Source organism: Callionymus lyra, chromosome 6 (genome assembly GCF_982586985.1).
Source record: "Callionymus lyra chromosome 6, fCalLyr1.hap1.1, whole genome shotgun sequence".
NCBI classification, from domain to species: Eukaryota; Metazoa; Chordata; class Actinopteri; order Syngnathiformes; family Callionymidae; genus Callionymus; species Callionymus lyra.
This window is the reverse complement of record NC_141823.1, coordinates 27,452,743-27,467,771: the sequence shown is the minus strand read 5'-3', so window position 1 is coordinate 27,467,771 and position 15,029 is coordinate 27,452,743. Positions and strand designations below refer to the sequence as shown.

The window sequence follows — 15,029 nt, the reverse complement described above, 5'->3', positions numbered from 1 at the left end:
ACAGTTTCTAAATTCAGCTGTTTTACTTGAACATATGATGAAGCCCCACCAAAGAAGGGCAGCAAAAAATTATTAAAGACTCATGTTGTCCCTCTCCACGGAAATCTTTAGTAAAAGGCGAAAGATTTATACGATCTGAAGAGAAACACGAGTGAACTGATAAGCCAGTGCTTGAGAAGAGGCCGTATTCTCCATCATGTGCCTTTAACTAATGGTGAGGCCCGCTGAGCCGTCTTACTAAATAGTTCTGAATCCCCCAAAAATTCTGCAATGGGAATGGGAATTGAAAAATTCAATTTGGCTGATGAAAAATATCAATGTTCAAGTATTCAAGTCACTTTTTAACAAATGTTGGTTTGAAACAGATCATTTCACTAACTCGTATAATGCGTTCTCAGTAAAAATTGTCGGAAGATCCTGGACCACCAACACCCATTACCCCTGGAATTTGGCCAATTCTAGTTAGAAAAGTGAAGCTGAGGTCCAAAATATCTTCAAGACTCATCTGCATCTATATAACTATTCATCAACAGGTTAGTCTTCCTAGATGTATTTTAAAACGTTTCAAAAACTCCTCCATTGATACATATTTAGTGCATGTGTATTCTGTAAACTTTTTTCCATTGTATTTCACACAACGAGTTAGTGTCCTGAGAGACATCAAAAATTGCCATAGCCGACTGTATTTCAAGTCGTCAAGGCGGGGTATTGGGTAAAGTTTTCAACTAGCAATAATCGCGCCTCGGATAAACCTCATGGGCTACGATACTGCCACTGCGCAAAGCTAATATACACAATGCCAAGCATGGGCTACCCTGGTAGCTACACACTATGCGAGATGACGGTTTCCTAGGCCTCAGATTAACCTCATAGGCAACGATACACAATGTTATCGCCATCATGAAAGAATGTTCTCCATATTGTTAAATACGTTGTCAGACTAGGAACATCTTCACAGGAAGCAGCAACTGTAAAACGTTAATAACTACTTTTTTTAGTGCCCTGTGTGAGGCTCGGATCTCAGGACGCAAGACTAATGTGCTGTCTACTGCCCAAACAAGGCCTTTGATGGACATCAGAAATCAGGTGAACCAGAATGTGTGTGTCATTTCTGCAGCTAAGGATTTTACATTATTCCCAGTGCAATTAAAAACCAATTTTAATTTTTTTCTTGCCTATGCTTGTCTTGCATGTGTCTCTGTGGCGCAATTGGTTAGCGCGTTCGGCTGTTAACCGAAAGGTTGGTGGTTCAAGCCCACCCAGGGACGGCCTAGTTTTAATAGGTTGACTTTATATAATTCCCACTTTGAAAAAAACAACTATAGTGTTTGTTACATAAACCTTGCTTGCCTATGCTTGCCTAGCATGTGTCTCTGTGGCCACATTGGTTAGTGCATTTGGCAGTTAACTGAAAGGTGTGTGGTTCAAGCCCACCCAGGGATGGACAAGATTTGAGAGCACCATCTCTGAATCAATACTCTCTAATGTATTCCATCAAAAACAAAGCAGCAAAACTTTTTGTTTCAGGTGCACCAAATATTCAGGAAGACATTTAACCAATATAACAGTAACCCAGCCTCAGATAGGCTTTGTCTGCCTGTTGGAAACTTGATCAAGTGTGACCAAAACTTTGAGAATGCTCAATGATGGAAATGCTTCCATGAAACATACAGTTTCTAAATTCAGCTGTTTTACTTGAACATATGATGAAGCCCCACCAAAGAAGGGCAGCAAAAAATTATTAAAGACTCATGTTGTCCCTCTCCACGGAAATCTTTAGTAAAAGGCGAAAGATTTATACGATCTGAAGAGAAACACGAGTGAACTGATAAGCCAGTGCTTGAGAAGAGGCCGTATTCTCCATCATGTGCCTTTAACTAATGGTGAGGCCCGCTGAGCCGTCTTACTAAATAGTTCTGAATCCCCCAAAAATTCTGCAATGGGAATGGGAATTGAAAAATTCAATTTGGCTGATGAAAAATATCAATGTTCAAGTATTCAAGTCACTTTTTAACAAATGTTGGTTTGAAACAGATCATTTCACTAACTCGTATAATGCGTTCTCAGTAAAAATTGTCGGAAGATCCTGGACCACCAACACCCAGTACCCCTGGAATTTGGCCAATTCTAGTTAGAAAAGTGAAGCTGAGGTCCAAAATATCTTCAAGACTCATCTGCATCTATATAACTATTCATCAACAGGTTAGTCTTCCTAGATGTATTTTAAAACGTTTCAAAAACTCCTCCATTGATACATATTTAGTGCATGTGTATTCTGTAAACTTTTTTCCATTGTATTTCACACAACGAGTTAGTCTCCTGAGAGACATCAAAAATTGCCATAGCCGACTGTATTTCAAGTCGTCAAGGCGGGGTATTGGGTAAAGTTTTCAACTAGCAATAATCGCGCCTCGGATAAACCTCATGGGCTACGATACTGCCACTGCGCAAAGCTAATATACACAATGCCAAGCATGGGCTCCCCTGGTAGCTACACACTATGCCAGATGACGGTTTCCTAGGCCTCCGATTAACCTCATAGGCAACGATACACAATGTTATCGCCATCATGAAAGAATGTTCTCCATATTGTTAAATACCTTGTCAGACTAGGAACATCTTCACAGGAAGCAGCAACTGTAAAACGTTAATAACTACTTTTTTTAGTGCCCTGTGTGAGGCTCGGATCTCAGGACGCAAGACTAATGTGCTGTCTACTGCCCAAACAAGGCCTTTGATGGACATCAGAAATCAGGTGAACCAGAATGTGTGTGTCATTTCTGCAGCTAAGGATTTTACATTATTCCCAGTGCAATTAGAAACCAACTTTAATTTTTTTCTTGCCTATGCTTGTCTTGCATGTGTCTCTGTGGCGCAATTGGTTAGCGCGTTCGGCTGTTAACCGAAAGGTTGGTGGTTCAAGCCCACCCAGGGACGGCCTAGTTTTAATAGGTTGACTTTATATAATTCCCACTTTGAAAAAAACAACTATAGTGTTTGTTACATAAACCTTGCTTGCCTATGCTTGCCTAGCATGTGTCTCTGTGGCCACATTGGTTAGTGCATTTGGCAATTAACTGAAAGGTGTGTGGTACAAGCCCACACACCTGGACAAGATTTGAGAGCACCATCTCTGAATCAATACTCTCTAATGTATTGCAGCAAAACTTTTTGTTTCAGGTGCACCAAATATTCAGGAAGACATTTAACCAATATAACAGTAACCCAGCCTCAGATAGGCTTTGTCTGCCTGTTGGAAACTTGATCAAGTGTGACCAAAACTTTAAGGATGCTCAATGATGGAAATGCTTCCATGAAACATACAGTTTCTAAATTCAGCTGTTTTACTTGAACATATGATGAAGCCCCACCAAAGAAGGGCAGCAAAAAATTATTAAAGACTCATGTTGTCCCTCTCCACGGAAATCTTTAGTAAAAGGCGAAAGATTTATACAATCTGAAGAGAAACACGAGTGAACTGATAAGCCAGTGCTTGAGAAGAGGCCGTATTCTCCATCATGTGCCTTTAACTAATGGTGAGGCCCGCTGAGCCGTCTTACTAAATAGTTCTGAATCCCCCAAAAATTCTGCAATGGGAATGGGAATTGAAAAATTCAATTTGGCTGATGAAAAATATCAATGTTCAAGTATTCAAGTCACTTTTTAACAAATGTTGGTTTGAAACAGATCATTTCACTAACTCGTATAATGCGTTCTCAGTAAAAATTGTCGGAAGATCCTGGACCACCAACACCCATTACCCCTGGAATTTGGCCAATTCTAGTTAGAAAAGTGAAGCTGAGGTCCAAAATATCTTCAAGACTCATCTGCATCTATATAACTATTCATCAACAGGTTAGTCTTCCTAGATGTATTTTAAAACGTTTCAAAAACTCCTCCATTGATACATATTTAGTGCATGTGTATTCTGTAAACTTTTTTCCATTGTATTTCACACAACGAGTTAGTCTCCTGAGAGACATCAAAAATTGCCATAGCCGACTGTATTTCAAGTCGTCAAGGCGGGGTATTGGGTAAAGTTTTCAACTAGCAATAATCGCGCCTCGGATAAACCTCATGGGCTACGATACTGCCACTGCGCAAAGCTAATATACACAATGCCAAGCATGGGCTCCCCTGGTAGCTACACACTATGCCAGATGACGGTTTCCTAGGCCTCCGATTAACCTCATAGGCAACGATACACAATGTTATCGCCATCATGAAAGAATGTTCTCCATATTGTTAAATACGTTGTCAGACTAGGAACATCTTCACAGGAAGCAGCAACTGTAAAACGTTAATAACTACTTTTTTTAGTGCCCTGTGTGAGGCTCGGATCTCAGGACGCAAGACTAATGTGCTGTCTACTGCCCAAACAAGGCCTTTGATGGACATCAGAAATCAGGTGAACCAGAATGTGTGTGTCATTTCTGCAGCTAAGGATTTTACATTATTCCCAGTGCAATTAAAAACCAATTTTAATTTTTTTCTTGCCTATGCTTGTCTTGCATGTGTCTCTGTGGCGCAATTGGTTAGCGCGTTCGGCTGTTAACCGAAAGGTTGGTGGTTCAAGCCCACCCAGGGACGGCCTAGTTTTAATAGGTTGACTTTATATAATTCCCACTTTGAAAAAAACAACTATAGTGTTTGTTACATAAACCTTGCTTGCCTATGCTTGCCTAGCATGTGTCTCTGTGGCCACATTGGTTAGTGCATTTGGCAGTTAACTGAAAGGTGTGTGGTTCAAGCCCACCCAGGGATGGACAAGATTTGAGAGCACCATCTCTGAATCAATACTCTCTAATGTATTCCATCAAAAACAAAGCAGCAAAACTTTTTGTTTCAGGTGCACCAAATATTCAGGAAGACATTTAACCAATATAACAGTAACCCAGCCTCAGATAGGCTTTGTCTGCCTGTTGGAAACTTGATCAAGTGTGACCAAAACTTTAAGGATGCTCAATGATGGAAATGCTTCCATGAAACATACAGTTTCTAAATTCAGCTGTTTTACTTGAACATATGATGAAGCCCCACCAAAGAAGGGCAGCAAAAAATTATTAAAGACTCATGTTGTCCCTCTCCACGGAAATCTTTAGTAAAAGGCGAAAGATTTATACGATCTGAAGAGAAACACGAGTGAACTGATAAGCCAGTGCTTGAGAAGAGGCCGTATTCTCCATCATGTGCCTTTAACTAATGGTGAGGCCCGCTGAGCCGTCTTACTAAATAGTTCTGAATCCCCCAAAAATTCTGCAATGGGAATGGGAATTGAAAAATTCAATTTGGCTGATGAAAAATATCAATGTTCAAGTATTCAAGTCACTTTTTAACAAATGTTGGTTTGAAACAGATCATTTCACTAACTCGTATAATGCGTTCTCAGTAAAAATTGTCGGAAGATCCTGGACCACCAACACCCATTACCCCTGGAATTTGGCCAATTCTAGTTAGAAAAGTGAAGCTGAGGTCCAAAATATCTTCAAGACTCATCTGCATCTATATAACTATTCATCAACAGGTTAGTCTTCCTAGATGTATTTTAAAACGTTTCAAAAACTCCTCCATTGATACATATTTAGTGCATGTGTATTCTGTAAACTTTTTTCCATTGTATTTCACACAACGAGTTAGTGTCCTGAGAGACATCAAAAATTGCCATAGCCGACTGTATTTCAAGTCGTCAAGGCGGGGTATTGGGTAAAGTTTTCAACTAGCAATAATCGCGCCTCGGATAAACCTCATGGGCTACGATACTGCCACTGCGCAAAGCTAATATACACAATGCCAAGCATGGGCTCCCCTGGTAGCTACACACTATGCCAGATGACGGTTTCCTAGGCCTCCGATTAACCTCATAGGCAACGATACACAATGTTATCGCCATCATGAAAGAATGTTCTCCATATTGTTAAATACGTTGTCAGACTAGGAACATCTTCACAGGAAGCAGCAACTGTAAAACGTTAATAACTACTTTTTTTAGTGCCCTGTGTGAGGCTCGGATCTCAGGACGCAAGACTAATGTGCTGTCTACTGCCCAAACAAGGCCTTTGATGGACATCAGAAATCAGGTGAACCAGAATGTGTGTGTCATTTCTGCAGCTAAGGATTTTACATTATTCCCAGTGCAATTAAAAACCAATTTTAATTTTTTTCTTGCCTATGCTTGTCTTGCATGTGTCTCTGTGGCGCAATTGGTTAGCGCGTTCGGCTGTTAACCGAAAGGTTGGTGGTTCAAGCCCACCCAGGGACGGCCTAGTTTTAATAGGTTGACTTTATATAATTCCCACTTTGAAAAAAAACAACTATAGTGTTTGTTAAATAAACCTTGCTTGCCTATGCTTGCCTAGCATGTGTCTCTGTGGCCACATTGGTTAGTGCATTTGGCAGTTAACTGAAAGGTGTGTGGTTCAAGCCCACCCAGGGATGGACAAGATTTGAGAGCACCATCTCTGAATCAATACTCTCTAATGTATTCCATCAAAAACAAAGCAGCAAAACTTTTTGTTTCAGGTGCACCAAATATTCAGGAAGACATTTAACCAATATAACAGTAACCCAGCCTCAGATAGGCTTTGTCTGCCTGTTGGAAACTTGATCAAGTGTGACCAAAACTTTAAGGATGCTCAATGATGGAAATGCTTCCATGAAACATACAGTTTCTAAATTCAGCTGTTTTACTTGAACATATGATGAAGCCCCACCAAAGAAGGGCAGCAAAAAATTATTAAAGACTCATGTTGTCCCTCTCCACGGAAATCTTTAGTAAAAGGCGAAAGATTTATACGATCTGAAGAGAAACACGAGTGAACTGATAAGCCAGTGCTTGAGAAGAGGCCGTATTCTCCATCATGTGCCTTTAACTAATGGTGAGGCCCGCTGAGCCGTCTTACTAAATAGTTCTGAATCCCCCAAAAATTCTGCAATGGGAATGGGAATTGAAAAATTCAATTTGGCTGATGAAAAATATCAATGTTCAAGTATTCAAGTCACTTTTTAACAAATGTTGGTTTGAAACAGATCATTTCACTAACTCGTATAATGCGTTCTCAGTAAAAATTGTCGGAAGATCCTGGACCACCAACACCCATTACCCCTGGAATTTGGCCAATTCTAGTTAGAAAAGTGAAGCTGAGGTCCAAAATATCTTCAAGACTCATCTGCATCTATATAACTATTCATCAACAGGTTAGTCTTCCTAGATGTATTTTAAAACGTTTCAAAAACTCCTCCATTGATACATATTTAGTGCATGTGTATTCTGTAAACTTTTTTCCATTGTATTTCACACAACGAGTTAGTGTCCTGAGAGACATCAAAAATTGCCATAGCCGACTGTATTTCAAGTCGTCAAGGCGGGGTATTGGGTAAAGTTTTCAACTAGCAATAATCGCGCCTCGGATAAACCTCATGGGCTACGATACTGCCACTGCGCAAAGCTAATATACACAATGCCAAGCATGGGCTACCCTGGTAGCTACACACTATGCGAGATGACGGTTTCCTAGGCCTCAGATTAACCTCATAGGCAACGATACACAATGTTATCGCCATCATGAAAGAATGTTCTCCATATTGTTAAATACGTTGTCAGACTAGGAACATCTTCACAGGAAGCAGCAACTGTAAAACGTTAATAACTACTTTTTTTAGTGCCCTGTGTGAGGCTCGGATCTCAGGACGCAAGACTAATGTGCTGTCTACTGCCCAAACAAGGCCTTTGATGGACATCAGAAATCAGGTGAACCAGAATGTGTGTGTCATTTCTGCAGCTAAGGATTTTACATTATTCCCAGTGCAATTAAAAACCAATTTTAATTTTTTTCTTGCCTATGCTTGTCTTGCATGTGTCTCTGTGGCGCAATTGGTTAGCGCGTTCGGCTGTTAACCGAAAGGTTGGTGGTTCAAGCCCACCCAGGGACGGCCTAGTTTTAATAGGTTGACTTTATATAATTCCCACTTTGAAAAAAACAACTATAGTGTTTGTTACATAAACCTTGCTTGCCTATGCTTGCCTAGCATGTGTCTCTGTGGCCACATTGGTTAGTGCATTTGGCAGTTAACTGAAAGGTGTGTGGTTCAAGCCCACCCAGGGATGGACAAGATTTGAGAGCACCATCTCTGAATCAATACTCTCTAATGTATTCCATCAAAAACAAAGCAGCAAAACTTTTTGTTTCAGGTGCACCAAATATTCAGGAAGACATTTAACCAATATAACAGTAACCCAGCCTCAGATAGGCTTTGTCTGCCTGTTGGAAACTTGATCAAGTGTGACCAAAACTTTGAGAATGCTCAATGATGGAAATGCTTCCATGAAACATACAGTTTCTAAATTCAGCTGTTTTACTTGAACATATGATGAAGCCCCACCAAAGAAGGGCAGCAAAAAATTATTAAAGACTCATGTTGTCCCTCTCCACGGAAATCTTTAGTAAAAGGCGAAAGATTTATACAATCTGAAGAGAAACACGAGTGAACTGATAAGCCAGTGCTTGAGAAGAGGCCGTATTCTCCATCATGTGCCTTTAACTAATGGTGAGGCCCGCTGAGCCGTCTTACTAAATAGTTCTGAATCCCCCAAAAATTCTGCAATGGGAATGGGAATTGAAAAATTCAATTTGGCTGATGAAAAATATCAATGTTCAAGTATTCAAGTCACTTTTTAACAAATGTTGGTTTGAAACAGATCATTTCACTAACTCGTATAATGCGTTCTCAGTAAAAATTGTCGGAAGATCCTGGACCACCAACACCCATTACCCCTGGAATTTGGCCAATTCTAGTTAGAAAAGTGAAGCTGAGGTCCAAAATATCTTCAAGACTCATCTGCATCTATATAACTATTCATCAACAGGTTAGTCTTCCTAGATGTATTTTAAAACGTTTCAAAAACTCCTCCATTGATACATATTTAGTGCATGTGTATTCTGTAAACTTTTTTCCATTGTATTTCACACAACGAGTTAGTCTCCTGAGAGACATCAAAAATTGCCATAGCCGACTGTATTTCAAGTCGTCAAGGCGGGGTATTGGGTAAAGTTTTCAACTAGCAATAATCGCGCCTCGGATAAACCTCATGGGCTACGATACTGCCACTGCGCAAAGCTAATATACACAATGCCAAGCATGGGCTCCCCTGGTAGCTACACACTATGCCAGATGACGGTTTCCTAGGCCTCCGATTAACCTCATAGGCAACGATACACAATGTTATCGCCATCATGAAAGAATGTTCTCCATATTGTTAAATACGTTGTCAGACTAGGAACATCTTCACAGGAAGCAGCAACTGTAAAACGTTAATAACTACTTTTTTTAGTGCCCTGTGTGAGGCTCGGATCTCAGGACGCAAGACTAATGTGCTGTCTACTGCCCAAACAAGGCCTTTGATGGACATCAGAAATCAGGTGAACCAGAATGTGTGTGTCATTTCTGCAGCTAAGGATTTTACATTATTCCCAGTGCAATTAAAAACCAATTTTAATTTTTTTCTTGCCTATGCTTGTCTTGCATGTGTCTCTGTGGCGCAATTGGTTAGCGCGTTCGGCTGTTAACCGAAAGGTTGGTGGTTCAAGCCCACCCAGGGACGGCCTAGTTTTAATAGGTTGACTTTATATAATTCCCACTTTGAAAAAAACAACTATAGTGTTTGTTACATAAACCTTGCTTGCCTATGCTTGCCTAGCATGTGTCTCTGTGGCCACATTGGTTAGTGCATTTGGCAGTTAACTGAAAGGTGTGTGGTTCAAGCCCACCCAGGGATGGACAAGATTTGAGAGCACCATCTCTGAATCAATACTCTCTAATGTATTCCATCAAAAACAAAGCAGCAAAACTTTTTGTTTCAGGTGCACCAAATATTCAGGAAGACATTTAACCAATATAACAGTAACCCAGCCTCAGATAGGCTTTGTCTGCCTGTTGGAAACTTGATCAAGTGTGACCAAAACTTTAAGGATGCTCAATGATGGAAATGCTTCCATGAAACATACAGTTTCTAAATTCAGCTGTTTTACTTGAACATATGATGAAGCCCCACCAAAGAAGGGCAGCAAAAAATTATTAAAGACTCATGTTGTCCCTCTCCACGGAAATCTTTAGTAAAAGGCGAAAGATTTATACGATCTGAAGAGAAACACGAGTGAACTGATAAGCCAGTGCTTGAGAAGAGGCCGTATTCTCCATCATGTGCCTTTAACTAATGGTGAGGCCCGCTGAGCCGTCTTACTAAATAGTTCTGAATCCCCCAAAAATTCTGCAATGGGAATGGGAATTGAAAAATTCAATTTGGCTGATGAAAAATATCAATGTTCAAGTATTCAAGTCACTTTTTAACAAATGTTGGTTTGAAACAGATCATTTCACTAACTCGTATAATGCGTTCTCAGTAAAAATTGTCGGAAGATCCTGGACCACCAACACCCATTACCCCTGGAATTTGGCCAATTCTAGTTAGAAAAGTGAAGCTGAGGTCCAAAATATCTTCAAGACTCATCTGCATCTATATAACTATTCATCAACAGGTTAGTCTTCCTAGATGTATTTTAAAACGTTTCAAAAACTCCTCCATTGATACATATTTAGTGCATGTGTATTCTGTAAACTTTTTTCCATTGTATTTCACACAACGAGTTAGTGTCCTGAGAGACATCAAAAATTGCCATAGCCGACTGTATTTCAAGTCGTCAAGGCGGGGTATTGGGTAAAGTTTTCAACTAGCAATAATCGCGCCTCGGATAAACCTCATGGGCTACGATACTGCCACTGCGCAAAGCTAATATACACAATGCCAAGCATGGGCTCCCCTGGTAGCTACACACTATGCCAGATGACGGTTTCCTAGGCCTCCGATTAACCTCATAGGCAACGATACACAATGTTATCGCCATCATGAAAGAATGTTCTCCATATTGTTAAATACGTTGTCAGACTAGGAACATCTTCACAGGAAGCAGCAACTGTAAAACGTTAATAACTACTTTTTTTAGTGCCCTGTGTGAGGCTCGGATCTCAGGACGCAAGACTAATGTGCTGTCTACTGCCCAAACAAGGCCTTTGATGGACATCAGAAATCAGGTGAACCAGAATGTGTGTGTCATTTCTGCAGCTAAGGATTTTACATTATTCCCAGTGCAATTAAAAACCAATTTTAATTTTTTTCTTGCCTATGCTTGTCTTGCATGTGTCTCTGTGGCGCAATTGGTTAGCGCGTTCGGCTGTTAACCGAAAGGTTGGTGGTTCAAGCCCACCCAGGGACGGCCTAGTTTTAATAGGTTGACTTTATATAATTCCCACTTTGAAAAAAAACAACTATAGTGTTTGTTAAATAAACCTTGCTTGCCTATGCTTGCCTAGCATGTGTCTCTGTGGCCACATTGGTTAGTGCATTTGGCAGTTAACTGAAAGGTGTGTGGTTCAAGCCCACCCAGGGATGGACAAGATTTGAGAGCACCATCTCTGAATCAATACTCTCTAATGTATTCCATCAAAAACAAAGCAGCAAAACTTTTTGTTTCAGGTGCACCAAATATTCAGGAAGACATTTAACCAATATAACAGTAACCCAGCCTCAGATAGGCTTTGTCTGCCTGTTGGAAACTTGATCAAGTGTGACCAAAACTTTAAGGATGCTCAATGATGGAAATGCTTCCATGAAACATACAGTTTCTAAATTCAGCTGTTTTACTTGAACATATGATGAAGCCCCACCAAAGAAGGGCAGCAAAAAATTATTAAAGACTCATGTTGTCCCTCTCCACGGAAATCTTTAGTAAAAGGCGAAAGATTTATACGATCTGAAGAGAAACACGAGTGAACTGATAAGCCAGTGCTTGAGAAGAGGCCGTATTCTCCATCATGTGCCTTTAACTAATGGTGAGGCCCGCTGAGCCGTCTTACTAAATAGTTCTGAATCCCCCAAAAATTCTGCAATGGGAATGGGAATTGAAAAATTCAATTTGGCTGATGAAAAATATCAATGTTCAAGTATTCAAGTCACTTTTTAACAAATGTTGGTTTGAAACAGATCATTTCACTAACTCGTATAATGCGTTCTCAGTAAAAATTGTCGGAAGATCCTGGACCACCAACACCCATTACCCCTGGAATTTGGCCAATTCTAGTTAGAAAAGTGAAGCTGAGGTCCAAAATATCTTCAAGACTCATCTGCATCTATATAACTATTCATCAACAGGTTAGTCTTCCTAGATGTATTTTAAAACGTTTCAAAAACTCCTCCATTGATACATATTTAGTGCATGTGTATTCTGTAAACTTTTTTCCATTGTATTTCACACAACGAGTTAGTGTCCTGAGAGACATCAAAAATTGCCATAGCCGACTGTATTTCAAGTCGTCAAGGCGGGGTATTGGGTAAAGTTTTCAACTAGCAATAATCGCGCCTCGGATAAACCTCATGGGCTACGATACTGCCACTGCGCAAAGCTAATATACACAATGCCAAGCATGGGCTACCCTGGTAGCTACACACTATGCGAGATGACGGTTTCCTAGGCCTCAGATTAACCTCATAGGCAACGATACACAATGTTATCGCCATCATGAAAGAATGTTCTCCATATTGTTAAATACGTTGTCAGACTAGGAACATCTTCACAGGAAGCAGCAACTGTAAAACGTTAATAACTACTTTTTTTAGTGCCCTGTGTGAGGCTCGGATCTCAGGACGCAAGACTAATGTGCTGTCTACTGCCCAAACAAGGCCTTTGATGGACATCAGAAATCAGGTGAACCAGAATGTGTGTGTCATTTCTGCAGCTAAGGATTTTACATTATTCCCAGTGCAATTAAAAACCAATTTTAATTTTTTTCTTGCCTATGCTTGTCTTGCATGTGTCTCTGTGGCGCAATTGGTTAGCGCGTTCGGCTGTTAACCGAAAGGTTGGTGGTTCAAGCCCACCCAGGGACGGCCTAGTTTTAATAGGTTGACTTTATATAATTCCCACTTTGAAAAAAACAACTATAGTGTTTGTTACATAAACCTTGCTTGCCTATGCTTGCCTAGCATGTGTCTCTGTGGCCACATTGGTTAGTGCATTTGGCAGTTAACTGAAAGGTGTGTGGTTCAAGCCCACCCAGGGATGGACAAGATTTGAGAGCACCATCTCTGAATCAATACTCTCTAATGTATTCCATCAAAAACAAAGCAGCAAAACTTTTTGTTTCAGGTGCACCAAATATTCAGGAAGACATTTAACCAATATAACAGTAACCCAGCCTCAGATAGGCTTTGTCTGCCTGTTGGAAACTTGATCAAGTGTGACCAAAACTTTGAGAATGCTCAATGATGGAAATGCTTCCATGAAACATACAGTTTCTAAATTCAGCTGTTTTACTTGAACATATGATGAAGCCCCACCAAAGAAGGGCAGCAAAAAATTATTAAAGACTCATGTTGTCCCTCTCCACGGAAATCTTTAGTAAAAGGCGAAAGATTTATACGATCTGAAGAGAAACACGAGTGAACTGATAAGCCAGTGCTTGAGAAGAGGCCGTATTCTCCATCATGTGCCTTTAACTAATGGTGAGGCCCGCTGAGCCGTCTTACTAAATAGTTCTGAATCCCCCAAAAATTCTGCAATGGGAATGGGAATTGAAAAATTCAATTTGGCTGATGAAAAATATCAATGTTCAAGTATTCAAGTCACTTTTTAACAAATGTTGGTTTGAAACAGATCATTTCACTAACTCGTATAATGCGTTCTCAGTAAAAATTGTCGGAAGATCCTGGACCACCAACACCCAGTACCCCTGGAATTTGGCCAATTCTAGTTAGAAAAGTGAAGCTGAGGTCCAAAATATCTACAAGACTCATCTGCATCTATATAACTATTCATCAACAGGTTAGTCTTCCTAGATGTATTTTAAAACGTTTCAAAAACTCCTCCATTGATACATATTTAGTGCATGTGTATTCTGTAAACTTTTTTCCATTGTATTTCACACAACGAGTTAGTCTCCTGAGAGACATCAAAAATTGCCATAGCCGACTGTATTTCAAGTCGTCAAGGCGGGGTATTGGGTAAAGTTTTCAACTAGCAATAATCGCGCCTCGGATAAACCTCATGGGCTACGATACTGCCACTGCGCAAAGCTAATATACACAATGCCAAGCATGGGCTCCCCTGGTAGCTACACACTATGCCAGATGACGGTTTCCTAGGCCTCCGATTAACCTCATAGGCAACGATACACAATGTTATCGCCATCATGAAAGAATGTTCTCCATATTGTTAAATACCTTGTCAGACTAGGAACATCTTCACAGGAAGCAGCAACTGTAAAACGTTAATAACTACTTTTTTTAGTGCCCTGTGTGAGGCTCGGATCTCAGGAGGTAAGACTAATGTGCTGTCTACTGCCCAAACAAGGCCTTTGATGGACATCAGAAATCAGGTGAACCAGAATGTGTGTGTCATTTCTGCAGCTAAGGATTTTACATTATTCCCAGTGCAATTAAAAACCAATTTTAATTTTTTTCTTGCCTATGCTTGTCTTGCATGTGTCTCTGTGGCGCAATTGGTTAGCGCGTTCGGCTGTTAACCGAAAGGTTGGTGGTTCAAGCCCACCCAGGGACGGCCTAGTTTTAATAGGTTGACTTTATATAATTCCCACTTTGAAAAAAACAACTATAGTGTTTGTTACATAAACCTTGCTTGCCTATGCTTGCCTAGCATGTGTCTCTGTGGCCACATTGGTTAGTGCATTTGGCAGTTAACTGAAAGGTGTGTGGTTCAAGCCCACCCAGGGATGGACAAGATTTGAGAGCACCATCTCTGAATCAATACTCTCTAATGTATTCCATCAAAAACAAAGCAGCAAAACTTTTTGTTTCAGGTGCACCAAATATTCAGGAAGACATTTAACCAATATAACAGTAACCCAGCCTCAGATAGGCTTTGTCTGCCTGTTGGAAACTTGATCAAGTGTGACCAAAACTTTAAGGATGCTCAATGATGGAAATGCTTCCATGAAACATACAGTTTCTAAATTCAGCTGTT

General features: G+C 40.3%; 27 non-coding genes across 27 annotated transcripts; 9 read left to right on the top strand and 18 right to left on the bottom strand.

The window, feature by feature from the left end:
* Positions 1-41: 41 nt before the first annotated feature.
* Positions 42-155, bottom strand: LOC148077954 (U5 spliceosomal RNA). The gene has a single exon (XR_015711603.1). It is a non-coding gene; the product is annotated as a U5 spliceosomal RNA (small nuclear RNA).
* A 492-nt stretch (positions 156-647) lies between these two features.
* Positions 648-786, bottom strand: LOC148077953 (U4 spliceosomal RNA). Its single transcript, XR_015711773.1, has one exon. It is a non-coding gene; the product is annotated as a U4 spliceosomal RNA (small nuclear RNA).
* A 408-nt stretch (positions 787-1,194) lies between these two features.
* trnan-guu (transfer RNA asparagine (anticodon GUU)) lies at positions 1,195-1,268 on the top strand. The gene has a single exon. It is a non-coding gene; the product is annotated as a tRNA-Asn (tRNA).
* A 442-nt stretch (positions 1,269-1,710) lies between these two features.
* On the bottom strand, positions 1,711-1,824 carry LOC148077951 (U5 spliceosomal RNA). The gene has a single exon (XR_015711602.1). It is a non-coding gene; the product is annotated as a U5 spliceosomal RNA (small nuclear RNA).
* Positions 1,825-2,315: 491 nt separating this feature from the next.
* Positions 2,316-2,455, bottom strand: LOC148077950 (U4 spliceosomal RNA). The gene has a single exon (XR_015711737.1). It is a non-coding gene; the product is annotated as a U4 spliceosomal RNA (small nuclear RNA).
* A 408-nt stretch (positions 2,456-2,863) lies between these two features.
* Positions 2,864-2,937, top strand: trnan-guu (transfer RNA asparagine (anticodon GUU)). Its single transcript has one exon. It is a non-coding gene; the product is annotated as a tRNA-Asn (tRNA).
* Positions 2,938-3,363: 426 nt separating this feature from the next.
* On the bottom strand, positions 3,364-3,477 carry LOC148077948 (U5 spliceosomal RNA). Its single transcript, XR_015711662.1, has one exon. It is a non-coding gene; the product is annotated as a U5 spliceosomal RNA (small nuclear RNA).
* Positions 3,478-3,968: 491 nt separating this feature from the next.
* LOC148077947 (U4 spliceosomal RNA) lies at positions 3,969-4,108 on the bottom strand. The gene has a single exon (XR_015711736.1). It is a non-coding gene; the product is annotated as a U4 spliceosomal RNA (small nuclear RNA).
* A 408-nt stretch (positions 4,109-4,516) lies between these two features.
* trnan-guu (transfer RNA asparagine (anticodon GUU)) lies at positions 4,517-4,590 on the top strand. Its single transcript has one exon. It is a non-coding gene; the product is annotated as a tRNA-Asn (tRNA).
* A 442-nt stretch (positions 4,591-5,032) lies between these two features.
* On the bottom strand, positions 5,033-5,146 carry LOC148077945 (U5 spliceosomal RNA). Its single transcript, XR_015711601.1, has one exon. It is a non-coding gene; the product is annotated as a U5 spliceosomal RNA (small nuclear RNA).
* A 492-nt stretch (positions 5,147-5,638) lies between these two features.
* Positions 5,639-5,777, bottom strand: LOC148077944 (U4 spliceosomal RNA). The gene has a single exon (XR_015711772.1). It is a non-coding gene; the product is annotated as a U4 spliceosomal RNA (small nuclear RNA).
* Positions 5,778-6,185: 408 nt separating this feature from the next.
* trnan-guu (transfer RNA asparagine (anticodon GUU)) lies at positions 6,186-6,259 on the top strand. The gene has a single exon. It is a non-coding gene; the product is annotated as a tRNA-Asn (tRNA).
* Positions 6,260-6,702: 443 nt separating this feature from the next.
* Positions 6,703-6,816, bottom strand: LOC148077942 (U5 spliceosomal RNA). The gene has a single exon (XR_015711600.1). It is a non-coding gene; the product is annotated as a U5 spliceosomal RNA (small nuclear RNA).
* A 492-nt stretch (positions 6,817-7,308) lies between these two features.
* Positions 7,309-7,447, bottom strand: LOC148077941 (U4 spliceosomal RNA). The gene has a single exon (XR_015711771.1). It is a non-coding gene; the product is annotated as a U4 spliceosomal RNA (small nuclear RNA).
* Positions 7,448-7,855: 408 nt separating this feature from the next.
* trnan-guu (transfer RNA asparagine (anticodon GUU)) lies at positions 7,856-7,929 on the top strand. The gene has a single exon. It is a non-coding gene; the product is annotated as a tRNA-Asn (tRNA).
* Positions 7,930-8,371: 442 nt separating this feature from the next.
* On the bottom strand, positions 8,372-8,485 carry LOC148077939 (U5 spliceosomal RNA). The gene has a single exon (XR_015711661.1). It is a non-coding gene; the product is annotated as a U5 spliceosomal RNA (small nuclear RNA).
* Positions 8,486-8,976: 491 nt separating this feature from the next.
* LOC148077938 (U4 spliceosomal RNA) lies at positions 8,977-9,116 on the bottom strand. The gene has a single exon (XR_015711735.1). It is a non-coding gene; the product is annotated as a U4 spliceosomal RNA (small nuclear RNA).
* A 408-nt stretch (positions 9,117-9,524) lies between these two features.
* trnan-guu (transfer RNA asparagine (anticodon GUU)) lies at positions 9,525-9,598 on the top strand. Its single transcript has one exon. It is a non-coding gene; the product is annotated as a tRNA-Asn (tRNA).
* Positions 9,599-10,040: 442 nt separating this feature from the next.
* On the bottom strand, positions 10,041-10,154 carry LOC148077936 (U5 spliceosomal RNA). Its single transcript, XR_015711598.1, has one exon. It is a non-coding gene; the product is annotated as a U5 spliceosomal RNA (small nuclear RNA).
* A 492-nt stretch (positions 10,155-10,646) lies between these two features.
* On the bottom strand, positions 10,647-10,785 carry LOC148077935 (U4 spliceosomal RNA). Its single transcript, XR_015711770.1, has one exon. It is a non-coding gene; the product is annotated as a U4 spliceosomal RNA (small nuclear RNA).
* Positions 10,786-11,193: 408 nt separating this feature from the next.
* trnan-guu (transfer RNA asparagine (anticodon GUU)) lies at positions 11,194-11,267 on the top strand. Its single transcript has one exon. It is a non-coding gene; the product is annotated as a tRNA-Asn (tRNA).
* A 443-nt stretch (positions 11,268-11,710) lies between these two features.
* Positions 11,711-11,824, bottom strand: LOC148077933 (U5 spliceosomal RNA). Its single transcript, XR_015711597.1, has one exon. It is a non-coding gene; the product is annotated as a U5 spliceosomal RNA (small nuclear RNA).
* Positions 11,825-12,316: 492 nt separating this feature from the next.
* LOC148077932 (U4 spliceosomal RNA) lies at positions 12,317-12,455 on the bottom strand. The gene has a single exon (XR_015711769.1). It is a non-coding gene; the product is annotated as a U4 spliceosomal RNA (small nuclear RNA).
* A 408-nt stretch (positions 12,456-12,863) lies between these two features.
* trnan-guu (transfer RNA asparagine (anticodon GUU)) lies at positions 12,864-12,937 on the top strand. Its single transcript has one exon. It is a non-coding gene; the product is annotated as a tRNA-Asn (tRNA).
* Positions 12,938-13,379: 442 nt separating this feature from the next.
* Positions 13,380-13,493, bottom strand: LOC148077930 (U5 spliceosomal RNA). The gene has a single exon (XR_015711595.1). It is a non-coding gene; the product is annotated as a U5 spliceosomal RNA (small nuclear RNA).
* Positions 13,494-13,984: 491 nt separating this feature from the next.
* Positions 13,985-14,124, bottom strand: LOC148077929 (U4 spliceosomal RNA). The gene has a single exon (XR_015711734.1). It is a non-coding gene; the product is annotated as a U4 spliceosomal RNA (small nuclear RNA).
* Positions 14,125-14,532: 408 nt separating this feature from the next.
* On the top strand, positions 14,533-14,606 carry trnan-guu (transfer RNA asparagine (anticodon GUU)). Its single transcript has one exon. It is a non-coding gene; the product is annotated as a tRNA-Asn (tRNA).
* Positions 14,607-15,029: the final 423 nt, after the last annotated feature.